Source organism: Electrophorus electricus, chromosome 11 (genome assembly GCF_041902795.1).
Source record: "Electrophorus electricus isolate QZ-2024a chromosome 11, ASM4190279v1, whole genome shotgun sequence".
NCBI classification, from domain to species: domain Eukaryota; kingdom Metazoa; phylum Chordata; class Actinopteri; order Gymnotiformes; family Gymnotidae; genus Electrophorus; species Electrophorus electricus.
In genome coordinates this window covers 7,984,606-8,000,000 of record NC_137507.1, presented here as the reverse complement: position 1 = coordinate 8,000,000, position 15,395 = coordinate 7,984,606, and the positions used below count along the sequence as shown (strand labels likewise).

The window sequence follows — 15,395 nt, the reverse complement described above, 5'->3', positions numbered from 1 at the left end:
AACAGCAACTGCCCGATCACTTATAACAGCAGACTTCCCATCATCCCCTTCCGGTGGTCTGGCGTTCATGTCCCTGATGGCCTTTTTGAATGTCTAGGACAGAGGACAGATGAATGCACTGCAGATGGTATCACGTTTGGAAAAACCCACATTCTCGAGCCCACTCATAGTGCAGTACACCGAACGTGGGCGTCAAGTTTATTTTACAGATGTGGCATGTGACAGACAGCTAATTTTCTCCAATTATGCCCCATCATGAAGAGCCTATTAGTTAATAGCAGTTTATAGCAATGTGTACAAAACATGTAAGAAAATTTGCACAGGCTTTTCTGCAGAAAGCACGTTTCATATACTAGCGTGCATGCTCGCACGTACACACATAGACACACACAGACACACAGACACACACACAGACACAGACACACAGACACACCCAGACACAGACACACACAGACACACACACACAGACAGACACAGACACACACACACAGACACACACACAGACACACACTCAGCCAGCACAGAGCCCTAACAGACAGCCCCTTCTGCCCCCTTTCTAGCTTTGCGAGGAATTGTGTGTTATTCGCCACATGCTGTGGTTCCATGGAAGTGAAATGACTCCTCAAAAAGCAGCCTGAGCGCTACGGCATGCATAGGCCCGAGTTTTGTCGCCCAGGGAGATGCACCTGCTGGGAAACTGGCATGAGTCCCAGTTGTTTAAATTGAATCATATTCCGAGGTGTGCTGAACCCTGGGATCCTAACACACTTAACACTGTTCTGTTGAACAGGATGCACGTGCGAGTGTGTGGCATGGGTAAGGCATAACGGAGTTGGCACAAACAGCAGACACGTGGTGTTGGTGGTGGGCACTGCATGAAATGTGCTGATCCCTCGCGTGTGAGCCACTCTGCTGTGAGAAGAGTTCCGACCAAACAGCGAGTGTGTGCACCAAAATCCCCCGGACATTTGTTTTAACCCAGAGAGTGTTCGCTTGTGTCCAGCTGGACTAAAAACGACCGTAGTGAGTGGACTTTCAGCACTATAGGTGTAAATTCAGCAGCGTAGACCGGTAGGGGTACATTTGTCTGTACATTACAGGTGTAAATTCAGCAGTGAATTATAGAATGTCAGTTTTTTGCTGACCATACCATGGGTACTTTTTGGCATCATTGGTCTCCCACGTCTGTGGTGAAATTGCCATGGTAATGGTGAGAAATGCTACAGGTAGTAATGTAGATGACAAAGAATTATTCTTCAAAGCAACAGTACATTGGGAAACCACAAAAAATAACTGAATAAGGGCTTATCATCGGACTGCCTGCCATTATCTCGGACACCTAGAAGGTAAGTAAGATCTAGGAACAGTAAATGCTTGGGACATGAACTACATCCTTCTTTGGAAACGTTAGTCATTTGACTCCATTGTACAGAAGATAAAGAAAAAAGCCAAAATATTGATGTTTAGACATGTGGTTAAGCACATGTGTTAATGTGTCTGTGTGCAATGAGGTGTGTATGTGTGTGATGTAAACAGATCTATAAGTGAGATAGTTCTGACAGGGAGCAGCTTGCAGAGTGTGAGACCCAGAGTGATGAATGAGAACATGGAGGCTTGTACAGCAGTGACTAGCAGGAGAGAGAGAGAGAGAGAGAGAGAGAGAGAGAGAGAGAGAGAGAGATGGGGAGAGAAACAGAGAGAGAGAGAGAGAGATGGGGAGAGAAACAGAGAGAGAGAGAGACAGATAGATAGAGAGAGATAGAGAGGGAGAGAGAGAGAGAGAGAGAGAGAGAGAGAGATGGGGAGAGAAACAAAGAGAGAGAGAGGGGAGAGAGAGGGAGAGAGTGGGGGAGAGAGACAGAGAGAGAGGGAGAGAGAGAGATGGGGAGAGAAACAGACAGAGAGAGAGAGAGATAGGGAGAGAAACAGATAGAGAGAGAGTGAGAGAGAGAGGGAGAGAGTCAGAGAGAGAGAGAGAGAGAGAGAGATGGGGAGAGAAACAGATAGGGAGAGAGAGGGAGAGAGAGACAGCGAGAGAGTGGGGGAGAGAAACAGATAGAGAGAGAAGGAGAGAGAGATGGGGAGAGAAACAGAGAGAGAGAGAGAGAGAGAGATGGGAGAGAGAAACAGAGAGAGAGAGGGAGAGAGAGAGAGAGAGAGAGAGAGAGAGAGAGAGAGAGAGAGAGAGAGAGAGAGAGAGAGAGAGATAGGGAGAGAAACAGAGAGAGAGAGGGAGAGAGTGGGGGAGAGAGACAGAGAGAGAGGGGGGAGAGAGAGAGGGAGAGAGAGGGAGGGAGGGAGAGAGAGAGGGGGAGAGAAACAGACAGAGAGAGAGAGGGAGAGAGTCAGAGAGAGAGAGGGGAGGGAGGGAGAGAGAGATGGGGAGAGAAACAGATAGAGAGAGAGGGAGAGAGAGAGCGAAAGAGAGAGGGAGAGAGTGGGGGAGAGGGACAGAGAGAGGGGGGGAATAGACAAAAAGACAAAGAGACAGAGAGAGACTGGGAGAGAGAGAACAAAAGAGGGAGAGAGAGAGTGGGAGAGAGTGGCAGAGATAGAGAGAGAGAAAAAGATAGACAGAGAAAGAAACTGTGAGAGAGAGACAAAGATAAAGACTGGTTAGCTGGCATTAATACTGTAAGCATTGTTTATTATTATTACTCTTGCTGTTGCTATTGTGATGGTTATGATCATTATTAAAATGATTAGTATTATTGGTGGTGGTGGTTGTTTTGTTGTAAATGTAATTGCTGATGTTACTTTTATTAACGCAGCTACTGATCAGCTTTTGAATATATTAAAGTTAATTAATTTTCTGAAAGTGAACTTCCAGTGCTTGGGAAAACTTTACTTTTATGCCAATAAATCCAACTTGACTTGGAGAGAGAGAGAGAGAGAGAGAGAGAGAGAGAGAGAGAGAGAGAGAGAGAGAGAGAGAGAGAGAGAGAGGGAGAGAGAGAGAGAACACTGGTCTGTTGGCCTGTCCTTGGCACTGTCCGTCAGTATTGATTGCGTCTCCATTTTATTTAGCTTCTGCCAAAACTCACAAGGCCCTGTTGACAGAAGCCAATTACCCCTCCTTTCACCTGCACAAACATTCTCTCACTCCAGTCTCGTTCCAAATCAAAACACACCGAATGACCAAAAGCACACTGACTCCCTCCCGCACGGGTCACACCCTACCTATAGACAGTGACGTATGCGTGATGTGGAGCTGACAGACTAGATCTTCAGCCCACTGCAAAATTCACTTCTAGTTCACCAACAAGGAGCACAGAAGCCATTTACAATAATTGTGTGTGTTTAATGTGTTAACAGCCAGGCCTTTGGATGAGATTACAGCTGAGCTCCATGTGACAATTTTGCACGCTTAAAAAAAAGTCTAGACTGTGATTTCATGTTGCAATGAATAAACAGGGATATTTCCAGTTACTGTTTCTTCATTCTGTTATTTTGGTGCAATCAATTTCTCTCACCTGTCTGTGAAGCTTTGTCTCAGACGTCTGCAGGCCAGTCGTCCTTTTGTGCCATTTTGTGTCCTTTAATCAAGCCCTAACCTAGCCTGTCCGGTCTAAGTCGTTGTCAGACCACTCTGGACTTCCTGTTCTGTCTTGATCGGTATTCTTTTTGGCAGGATTATTCTTATTGTCTGCACAGTATTGTCTACATGATCACATTACACTATGTTACATGTTGACTACATTATCATTGATGTCTACATCCCGACACCAAAACAGAGCACATGGCAGTGCGTCGCCATGGGAACTGCAACACCAGAGGAGGAGCAACCATAACACTGGATCCCTGTTACTTGGTTTAGGCTCTAGTATTCCTCATCCGGCCAACAGCCGTGCTCGTGCTAAGCTCACACGTGCACTATTGCTTCTTTGTTGGTTTGCACCAGCCTAATGTGTGCTTTACTGATATGACATTTCTCCAATTATTTTGGGTTTCCACTATTCAAGGATTGTGAATCTGACAGGCTCCACCCTATATATATATATATATATATATATATATATATATATATATATATATATATATATATATATATATATATATATAATCAAATTAAATTTGACATTTTGATATTCTGTATTTCAGCTGCTTATAGTAACTCTACAATTTCCATGTAACCTAGTAATTATGTAGGGCTAAATTATAAACAAATCATCTATAGCAAATGTTTTTAGATGAATACAGAAAGAACATCACAACAACAACCCGAAAGTGCCCCAATCTAGTTACTTCTAAACTGCAGTGCATATGGACGTTGAATGTATTAGGTATATGTCCCCCAGATGTTCTGATACCTACATTACTTCTCTTAGGCGTCCAAGGCCAAGCGCTCTGATGAACCTGCCAGTCGGTGTCTCAGTGGTAATCTTACAGGGTCAAAGCTCTCAAACCATGTGACTGGACTGGTCATCCTGCACTGACCTTTGGAGAAACTGAAGTAGGACAGTAATATCTAAAATTACTCCATGTACTTAGCAACTGACCCCCTAACAGCCAATGAATCCATTTAAATGTATTGCATACATTTAAGGTCTTATGCTAGGGAAAAACCACAAGCGTAGCTTCAACCATACTGTAATCAGTGGTAACCAAAGTCATACACGCCCGCACCAGCCGATCTGCCCAATCAGAATAACCCATTTAACCATGGTAGTTAGCTAAACCATAAACATGTGGTCAACTCTCTGACTGGAAAATCAAATCAGTGGCCTACTTAAGAGATAATCAGATCACGCCTCCTGAGGCTCCACACTCTTAAAGGATAGGTTAGCTTTTCAAACTTATATGCATGCATGGGCTGACTGTACTGATTTTAACATTGTGAAAATAATAGAAATATATTTGAGCAAACTGCAGCCTAAGCTCAAAGTACTGACCCATTACCAGACAATGTCTGATAATCAAAGTGGTGCTAAAAACTGCATAGGTTGGAAACAATCAGACACTCTGACAGGAAAAGGTCTTAATGAAAGGCACAATGGCAGGGGCAGAATGGGACAGAATGGGGTAAAATGGGGCAGAACAGGGCAAAATGGGTGCTGTGATTCACCCCACAGTGTGTCAGCTTAGCCCACAGCAAAAATACAAGCTTACCTTCAACTTCTAAAGGAAAAGAGATTGCCAAAGCCATGCCCTCCGTCTCTAAATGGACATACCTGCAGAGAGAGAAAAAGGCTGGTGTGAACTGGAGCAGAGTTAAGAACAATTGGCCATCAGTCGCCTGCCGTGCATGGGGATTGGTGAGACTAAGTACGTCATTTAATTAGTGTAATGGTTATCAGTGAAAAATAACCAGGAATTGGAAGAATGGTTTGGCAGAACCGAACGGCCTTTTTTTGGCAGGCTCTTGACTACTCTGTTTTTAAGGTCTGGACAGATTACAAGCAGCTAAGGGGGAGGAGGTAGCCAGATCAGGACTACGACGTCACCTTCTCCCAGAAACACATCCCTTCCTCAGACCGCCTTCTCTGGCTGCAGTTACGGTCACCATAGAAACCGTTCCCAAGGCTCTGCAACATTGGCGAATGGAAAGAGAACAGTGGGGAGGACGGAAAAAAAAAAACTTATAGAGAATCCTAGACAACTGTGATAATGTAGAGAACCCTAGACAACTGTGATAATGTAGAGAACCCTAGACAACTGTGATAATATAGAGAACCCTAGACAACTGTGATAATGTAGAGAACCCTAGACAACTGTGATAATGTAGAGAACCCTAGACAACTGTGATAATATAGAGAACCCTAGACAACTGTGATAATGTAGAGAACCCTAGACAACTGTGATAATATAGAGAACCCTAGACAACTGTGATAATATAGAGAACCCTAGACAACTGTGATAATGTAGAGAACCCTAGACAACTGTGATAATATAGAGAACCCTAGACAATTGTGATAATGTAGAGAACCCTAGACAACTGTGATAATGTAGAGAACCCTAGACAACTGTGATAATATAGAGAACCCTAGATAACTGTGATAATATAGAGAACCCTAGACAACTGTGATAATATAGAGAACCCTAGACAACTGTGATAATGTAGAGAACCCTAGAAAACTGTAATAATGTAGAGAACCCTAGACAACTGTGATGATATCAGTTCTGTAGTGAAGAGAAGTGTTGGATTCCTGCCCTGCATCACTTAAATGGCTGCCCTGCTCTAGTTGTTGAATGGGAGACTGTGAGAGAAGACCATTGTGGGCTTGGTGCAATTCACTTTTCATTAGACTGCTGAGCCAGAACTGGAGCTGCAGCACTTTGAGAGACAGCACACTGAGGGTACTAGAACAGGCAGTCTTCTGAGAGTCCTAGAAGCTCCGCTGAAGTCAGACTCGGCTTGGCTGGCTGCAGAGTAAAGAAGGCAGTCTGGTAGAAGGAGGTGTCTGGGACATCAGACGCACGGCTGTAGGTAATTAGAGGAGGTTAACGAGCCTTCTAACGAGGCTAATGAGACTTCTTTAACGGGAGTTGAGTCAGAATACCACTGCTGAGAGTTCACGCAACTAAATAAACTCAGTTATGTTTTGGATTTTTTTCTATCTCACCTGTCAACAGGGATGCTGGATGAAATGTTCCCTTTGGGGTGTGTGCACAGGAGAGATGCCCAAAACACCACGTTAGTTTATTCAAAGGTTCTGAATAAAATGTAGTGCATTTTTCTTCTAATAAGTGTCAGATAAAACCACATTATATTCTATTTCTTTATTCTATTCCCACTTACTCTAACACACACACACACACACACACACACACACACACACACACACACAGTTATCTAAAGAAGAGTATTACTCCATAATACCAGTAGTACACAACAACTGTCACATATTGGCCAAACTTGGTCAGACTACCTTTCACAATAATAAAAAGCCAATGGCACAGAATGTGAGGCAGTAACTTTAAGACTTAGAGTTAACATTAGGTCAGCTCTCCCCTGGTTCAGGAAGCCGTTCCCTTGTCTGGAGGTGAGAACACTCTCCACTACTGCTGACCACAAGCAGGGTGACACTCCCAGACCTCGTCTGCACAACAAGTGTTTTTAGCTCTTCCTCGACAGTCGCCGTCTCCCTCCCACTCAGATGGAAACTCCTGTTAAGACTGTGATGGCCCTATTCTAGGAAGAGTGGGGGTGTGTTTCTGGTTTCCAAGAAAGGAAATGGAGCCAGGTCAGTGTGTGGGAGCGATGAATACCGCCACAGAGAGCGAGACAGGAAGGCAGACCTGCTGGCGTTCTGTTGACACCAGCAGGTGTGTATAGGGGGTTGTGAGGGGGTAAAACTGAAACCTACAGTAACTATTAACCAGCTCCACACTCCAGATTGTGCACAGTGGTTAGTTACACGATAAAACGAGTGAAAATTGGCAGAAATATTTGATCATAGTTTTAAAATTTGATTTTATGTAAAACTGTTTATGAAAAATAGTTTTGATGTGCTTGTTTTGCTAAATGTGGCCCTTTATTGGGTTGGTTTATATTGTTCTTATTTTAGCCGAGTAATAATATGAGTTTATGGAAATATTAAAAATACCTGAAAAGGGCAGTGAGTACAGATGGAATTATATTTGGCATAGAAACTGGCACAGTGCGTAATTGAAGAAGTCCGTCACTCAGCTTAGTTCCACGTTATTTCCCTTGGGTCAAGTACTGAACCACTTCTACTTTTATTTCAGTTTCACTATTCAGGAAACATCCTGAAATACATTTACATTTATGGAATTTGTCTTACGATTATCAGTTACTCAAGTTGTACTCAGTCATAACTGTAAGTCACTGTAAATGATGGCCAGAGGTGCATAGTGGCTGTCTTCTGATGGGTTCTGTGACAGGCAGCAGAAGGCAGAGTGGACATCACCAGCATGGTGTGTTTGCATTCTCCAGTTTAGTAGATAAAAGTGGGTTAACTTGACTGTTCTCTTCCAGACCATGGACTGACGTACACGGCACTTTCCTTTTGCCCTCTCTCTCCATGCAAACAGTCATGTGTAAATAGCTCTTTCAGGCTCAGTCATGTGTGAGGAGGGGGCCACACGCCATGGTTTGGCTCTTTGCTCAGGTTCTGGTAGACGGCGCATGTGCTTTCTCGTCTCGGCCGTTCCACGTCAAACATATATATATGTGCGCGTGAGACAGAAAGAGAGAGAGAGAGAGAGAGAGAGAGAGAGAGAGAGAGAGAGAGAGAGAAAGAGAGAGAGAGAGTCTGCTAATGAAATGAGATGAAAGGTCAGAGGCTGTGAAGAGTGGACCAGATGATGAGAGTATTTTCTTTATTAACCTTTATTTAACCATATAAGTCCCATAGAGAAATAAATCTGTAATCTATAAGAGACTTGGCCAGGAAGGCAGCAACGGGACAATTACAGTCAAAATATACTAAATGTTTCACATTCTGCTTAACAATTACAGTACAAAGAGTACAATAATGATTTTATAGTAGAATTACAAGAGTAACAAAGATCTGAGGTTTAAAGCCAGTCTGTTTAAAAACTTTAAATGGGCTTTAAACTAATTGTTGAGGGAGGAGAAAACATACAGGCCTCTTTGACCTATTCAGTGTGAACTTTCAAAGCATTTTTAGGAAATAAAAACACAATAACGCCATTTCCCTAAATGGATAAATAACAACATAACAGTGACTAAGCTGTCATGTTGACAGAGCAAGCCAGTTAACTCTGGAGTCCAATCAACTTTGCAGTATTTTCCAAAGAGGTAGAAAAAAAACAAAAACCCTCAAGTCTGCATTCAAAACAACTCTGTACTCTATAAATATTACATTGCCTGTACCCAAAGTTCTTATCAAGCATGGAAGCCCAACAATAAATAGCTGTATCACCAACATAAAAGGTGGAAACCTGAATTAGGAATATTCTCTACCAAGCCACTACAAATACGAGGAAGAATACTGGGCACCCTTACATAATCCCAGCACTTCAGGTATGAGACACATAACCTACCCATAAAGCCCATTTTCTGTAAGGTACATCTACAGCATGGCTGGAAAACCTGGCCACCTAATACACAGCAGGAAGTAGGAGTGGGCTAGCACGTGAACTTCAGCAGCAAACTGAAGATGCCCCGATGCCCTACATGGAGCAAACCCATGAGCACACAACAAAGTTGGGTGCGTGCTAAAACATGTCAATCATTCATTTCTGACAACTGTATATTTAGCTATTGGCCTCGGATCTTCGACAGTTAAGCCATCCTAGTCTGTGACTTCAACGTCCTTGACACATTTAAGCAGGGGCTGTCAGCACGGCCTGCCATGCCCTCGCACTCTACACCGACCACGTTCTCCCATCTGCGCCAACTCACGGGCCAATCATGTCTGTCTTTCTTCCTCCTGACAAACACAGGAAGTAGGATGTTGGCACCTTGGGGGGAAAAGGAGGGGCCTAAAATAAATGTAACGTGCAGCGGTACTGCCTGTGCCTGGCTAGACTAATGAGGCAAGGTGGCAATAGCGAGTGGTATGGGGCGGCGGTGGACGTTCCCAGGGGGGGGCTCACGTCAGAGCCTATACTCTCCTCATTCATGCCCCAGTTTCTGTGCACAGAGCCCATAAAACACTTGGGACAAACAGGCTGCGGGGCTCCAATTAGGTCACATCACTCAGACACATTTCAGCTGCTAGACTTACTATCCTCATTTCATGCTTCTACAAAGACTCAAACAGGTAAATATTGTTGCAAGAAACCTATACACACTCCTGAGCCATCGTGATGGTGTACCTAACCAGGCAATGGCTGCAGTATTGATCCTTTTGGCAGACATGATTTTTTGCATTGACGTGAATGCTTGGTATTTTTCTTTAAATTAAAAAAAAAAAAATCAAAAATCAATGCCATTTTTCATTATAACTTCGACTTTACAAGGTTAATCTTGATTCAACAGTTTTTACTGTTAAACAGGATGGATTAGACCTATTTTTCCACAGTTAAATCCTGTGCTATTTAAAACATTTCAGCTTTTCTACATCGTCCTGCATGCGTCCACGGGCGTCCCAGTGGGGTGTGGTTGGCTGTGCACCGAACACTCTGCAATATTTACAGAAGTGAACTGGAACTGAAACGACGACCCCACAGCTGGTTCAAATGGAGTGGAATAATTACTCGATATGATATTATGTTGAGCAGCAAATACAAACTTGCAGAATTGTAAGATCTGTTAAAAAGAAGTACACACAATGACACACTCTACATGTTTGGTAGGTCCACAATGGTAGATACAATATGTTATGCATATGAGGACATTCTTTTAAAAAACATGCATACTTTAATAAATAATTCTTTAAACGGATGTTGATGGATTACTGTAGCCCCGCCCGCCTTGCGGGCCTGTTCCATGAGGCATGGAGGTGTCAGACACAGGAACAGTAGGACGCAAAACAGTAGGGTCTTGCTTTTATCACAGCCCAGCAGACATGCACAAGGTGACCTTTCTGCAACCTTTAGCGTGGACGAACAGACCGGACAGCAGCGTCAGTGTCCAACAACCCCCCCCCGTTGCACATGAACCTGCCACTTCCTGTCTTAGTGAAGGTGAGAATCTCTCGACCATCTCTATTTGTTTTGGGGGGTTTTTTTTATCTCCGAGTCCTGCAAGTAGTCACAAACGTTTTTAAGTAATCATAAACTGATTTATCATGATAACAACAACGTAATATTGAACAAATATTATTTAGATGCTTTTTAAAAGTGTCAGTAGCAGTTAGAAATTCAGGGTAGTGAATTCCAGCATTAGTAACTACAAACTGATCCTGACTCGCCCCTCTTCAGCCAGGTAAGGGGTGGGGTGGCCCCCATGCTACTGGTTGCTGATTGGTTGACCTAGGTGGAACATGTCTACCAAGCATTCAAATATGACCAGCAGAGAGGATCTTAAAATGAAGTCTAAGGAATACAGGGAACTCATGAGGTGATTTGAGAGCCAGTGTAACTCATTCTGTTAGGCATCAGGATGCTGAACTCATTACATGTTTGTAATATAGCATCTCATAAGGTCAGGTAACAGTGTTAATCCAGTTTGACACAAACACAACCCCCCCAAAATGGTCCAGATGTTAGATACTATGATGATGTAATTTTAGAGGCAATATTGATGCGTTTTTTTGGAAGCTGAGATCACTGCCACAAAGACCACAGTACATGCAATCTAAATAATTTATAATTATATAATTATAATGCAATTCCTAATTAGATTGCAGTGAAATATTTGTCAAAGTATGCATTTGAATAAATACATATCCCATGTGTAATCAAAGCAGAGTTTTGGACCCTGTTTTGATCTCTATGCTATACAGTGTGCAGTAGTAAAGGCATTTATATGTGCAACCAAATGTCGACATATTAACACAGTACCAATCCGCCGTTTCACAACCCACCAAAACTCTCCAACAGACAATTCTCAGATCTCATCATGCCCTACACACACCCACCCCTAGATTTCCAGCAGGTGAGCCACTCTGACCATCACCCCTGACACAGAGCCACAGAGGAAACCTTACCGGCATGAAGAACCGACAAAAGAGACAACCTCGACGGAGGAAGCATCGGGCGGGAGGGAGGGGTGTTTGAACAGCCTTCTACAGTTTCAGTACTGAAAAGACTGCAGGGTAGAGCAGAGAGGAACAGAGGTGTCAGAACAGACATGAACTGGTGTCATTTCATTCAGTCTGTCTCAGTGTCAGGCTTTAACCATGATCTAATTGAGGCTGATCAGAGCGAGTGAGGAGATCAATGCAGCACTACTGAAACACACACACACCCACAAAGGAAGCACATGTCCTCGCTGTCTGTGTAACTGGAGTGGTTTGTCCTAGCTTGTCCGCACTGCCGCCCATCACTTCAGTTTAAAAGCCAGCACAAGCCCGCGTGCCCCTCTAAGACACATGCCACACGCGACGGTCTAAATGTAGCACTGGGACAATCAACACCTTGCTCATGCCAACCCCCAAAGACACTAAAAGAAACGCCTGCTGGCCCCATAGACTGTGGTAGCACAGCACCACCCAGTGGTGCATTCTGGTAAAAACAGTACACCTGTCATGGCACATATGCAAAGCCATCAAAGAAATACTGTCTTCTTATTGAGGATTTGCTGATCCATGAGCTCCAGTCATACAGGAAAGTGTGTACCAAAGACTTTTACAAGCTCAGTCTCCTCTGAGACAGTCAATGGATGTTTATTGCAGTAGACAGGTTGACATCAAGCAGGTCATAATTCTTAAACTGTAGAAACTTGAAGACCGAAATAACAGTGTTATTCACTTACAAATAAGTGAATATTGTGAATTTAACATATATGGAAACTGACTCTGATGCATAAAGATTAAAGTACCATCATCCACCCCCCGGCTAAAAAAACGCCTAAATATAAAGCCATCCCTACAGCCTCTAACGGTCATCCGAAATTATTTAAGGAGGTGTCAATTGTACTTTACCCATTTCTAGCACACCATTTCTAACCCCAAAAGCTCAAATATAATTTATTATAAAAGTCTAGTTGTGTTCCCTACAACTGCACCAGCTGATGCACTAGATAAGGAATCACCTTCCAACCTAGTCCGTCTCAAAAAAAACAAACCTGCCCCAAGACGAGTAAAGAGAAAAATGAACACCACGTAGATATCCTTAAAATAAGGAGCATGTGGTGTGTAGTGATCTGGCGCCCTCTAGTGGCGAGGAGTCGGGCTACACAGTACAGCCCAAACGTGTTACGCTTTGATACAGACGCACGAGTGTATCCTGCCAAGAAACTAGTTTTTCCTCAGATACGCTTTTTATTTAGGGGGCGGACGACGACACAGAATTAAAAGTAACAGAACTAAAGGGAATCTGAAGGGACAAACATTTCCATCAAGATGTGAAACGTCAGATGGGCGCTATTTGCTAAGTGAAGGTATTTATCCGAGAACCTGACAGGCGAGATTCTTCCCACATTTTAACTTGTGGGCTAAAAGTAAACAGCTCTCACTTATCGCAGAGCCACAGCAACTGTAAGTAGAAAAGGACAAGTCAGAAGCTGATTTTAAATTTACAATTATTCCAACCTTTGTTCAGTACAACTTGGACCATCCATGCTTCTGTACCCCTCAGAGCAGCCACTGCATACATTACATTAATAATTAAAAAAAAAAAAAAACAAACAAAAAAAAAACTCCACTCAACTTCAAACTAGACTCCTCTTGAGTAGCTGCAGGTTTTAAGTCGGGGTGTGTGACATCTTAGGTGAAAAGTTACATTAAAAGTAACTTTAAAGTTAATCAAATTAACTTGAATGCTGTCCAGTGGCAAAACAGATACAGAAACCAATTTTTACCAAATAATTAAAAAAACCCCACTATGGCTGAAATTTGTGCTCTCCTGTAAACTGGCCATCAATTACAACCCTTTGGGCCCAGTTGATCAATGTTTACAGCAACATCAGTAAGCCACGCACTCCCATTTTGCCAGTATTCCTAGATCAACACGTTGACATGGAAAAAGGGCCAATATTTTGCATCACCCATTTCTACTAATCCAAACAAAACTGGCAGCAGCCAATGAGCACGAACTCGTCCAAACCACCAACTTCACCTGCCTTTTGGAGGAATCACGCATTTTCTAGAGTCACTTACCAGCAAAATTGCTATAGAATTTCCCCAGCATTCAGTGTATACATGGGACTTCCCTCTGGACTCCCCCGCAGTCAATCAGGAAATACCTCTTCCACCCCTCCCCCAGACTTCATCATATGGTTTAAGAGATATTTAAAAGATCACTCATAGAAAACCACCAAAACAGATGTTATCAAAATAAATGTTTAATTACTCAGTTTAGTAAATCAAAGTGAAAATACAAGTTTCATTTGCAGGAAGCCGGACTTCTGCACAGCAGTTTCCACAGCAGCGCTCCCAAGAACCAAGTCACTTGACAGGAGCAGCGACTCAATATCTGAGGACAGTTGACAGCATTCAAAAGCATCACATTTTACCACTGCAGGAGAATGTTACCCCGCGTCCGGTGCCAGGGAGCCTTTCGGCTGCATTTCCTCCTGCCCGCGTTGTTCAAAGTTCAGCGGACCGCCATCAATGACGCATCAACAAACCTGAAAACTCTCTTGAACACAAATGTACTTGATGGACAACCGCACGGCACAACACACAATGCACAACCTTCACAAGCTCCACAGCCGACCGCATTTACGGGTCATCGTTCTGTTTGCTTTTCCAAGCGACCATGTATACCTGTGGGAGGAACAGGTTTACCTGTCGGTCACGGCTCCGAGCAGGGCTCAGGCCGCGTGGGCAGCTGTGACGCAGGGCGACGAGCTTCCCCTGCGCGCGCACGGAGTCCGCGCGTGGCTGTGAGACAAGGAGAGCCGAGAAATGAACCCTTATTCAGTGCGTAAAAAAACAAACAAACAAAAAAAAAAGATAAGTGTGAAAAGACGAACGCCGTCAACAACTCGGCGTTTGAACAAGACATTGCTCAGTACCGGCAACGACGAACATTCACAATATTTACGCACACGTCACTGCGAGTCCGCGAGCCCGCGAGTTCTGCGGCTCGGTGAGTCTTCGACACCAACTCGCGCGGCGGAGACGACTCATATTTCATTGAGGAAGAAAACGGCCTCGAAGTCTCGTCGTTGGAAGTCCATCATTTCGTCGTCACTACGCGGTGACGAATAAACGCCAGGATAAAGGCGCTCGGCCTGCGCAGACGCTCCGTTGCTTTGCCCCGAGAGCTCGGACACGCCTCGCGGGGTGTCCCACCACCGGGCCGAACCCCTGGACAGGTCCCTGTACACCAGCTCCATCAGGTACTGGGTAGTGTTGCGCGGCGCCATCGCCCCCGCCGGTCTCAGAGAGGGACCCGCGCAGCGTGCGGACGTCCCGGACGGTCTCCCGTGCACCCTCCGGCGCCTCTCGCACCGCGCGTCCTCGCCGCGCGAACACGGTAAGCGTCTCTTCCTCGGTTTGGACGGCTTGGGCTCTTCCGCGACCATGGCTTCAGCACACATGTCTCCAGTAACACCAGTATCACCAGTAACGTCCTGGTCCTTCGGTAGGTTTGGTCCTTAAAACACTGTGAACAAACCTTTTCAAAAAATGTTTTAAAAGTAGCAGAAAACCAACACCGCAACACACACGTCTCCCGAACGTTATGCCGTGCCTGTGACGTATGCCGTCTTTATGCACGTGTAGAGGAAGTGACGCTGTTGGTGCGCAACCAGTCACGTGCCGTGCTTCCGCTCCTCGCGCTCTCTGCCGCCCCCTATGTTTTTGGAGAGGGAACGTGACGCGGACGTCGCGCGCCAAACGCGCTCGTAAATGAGCCGCAAACGAGCGATATACCGACCGAACAGCCAGTCCCGCGTCGCCCCGCGTGATTAT

At 44.4% G+C, this 15,395-nt stretch overlaps 1 long non-coding RNA gene across 8 annotated transcripts in view; it reads right to left on the bottom strand.

The window, feature by feature from the left end:
- The window catches only part of LOC113584580 (uncharacterized), a 25,395-nt gene extending 10,326 nt beyond the window's left edge, over positions 1 to 15,069 (bottom strand). For 5 of the 8 annotated variants that reach the window (XR_014125920.1, XR_014125922.1, XR_014125921.1 and 2 more), the window contains exons 1-6: positions 14,528 to 15,069; positions 13,635 to 14,360; positions 11,523 to 11,623; positions 5,110 to 5,171; positions 4,315 to 4,448; positions 1 to 93 (exon numbers count right to left, since the gene is read on the bottom strand). The exon at positions 1 to 93 is cut by the window's left edge. This is a non-coding gene — a long non-coding RNA (uncharacterized LOC113584580). Of the gene's footprint in view, positions 94 to 4,314; positions 4,449 to 5,109; positions 5,172 to 9,344; positions 9,360 to 10,165; positions 10,181 to 10,290; positions 10,615 to 11,522; positions 11,624 to 13,634; positions 14,361 to 14,527 lie in introns of those variants that run through there. The other 3 variants (XR_014125925.1, XR_014125927.1, XR_014125926.1) reach the window with 3 other exon arrangements.
- Positions 15,070 to 15,395: the final 326 nt, after the last annotated feature.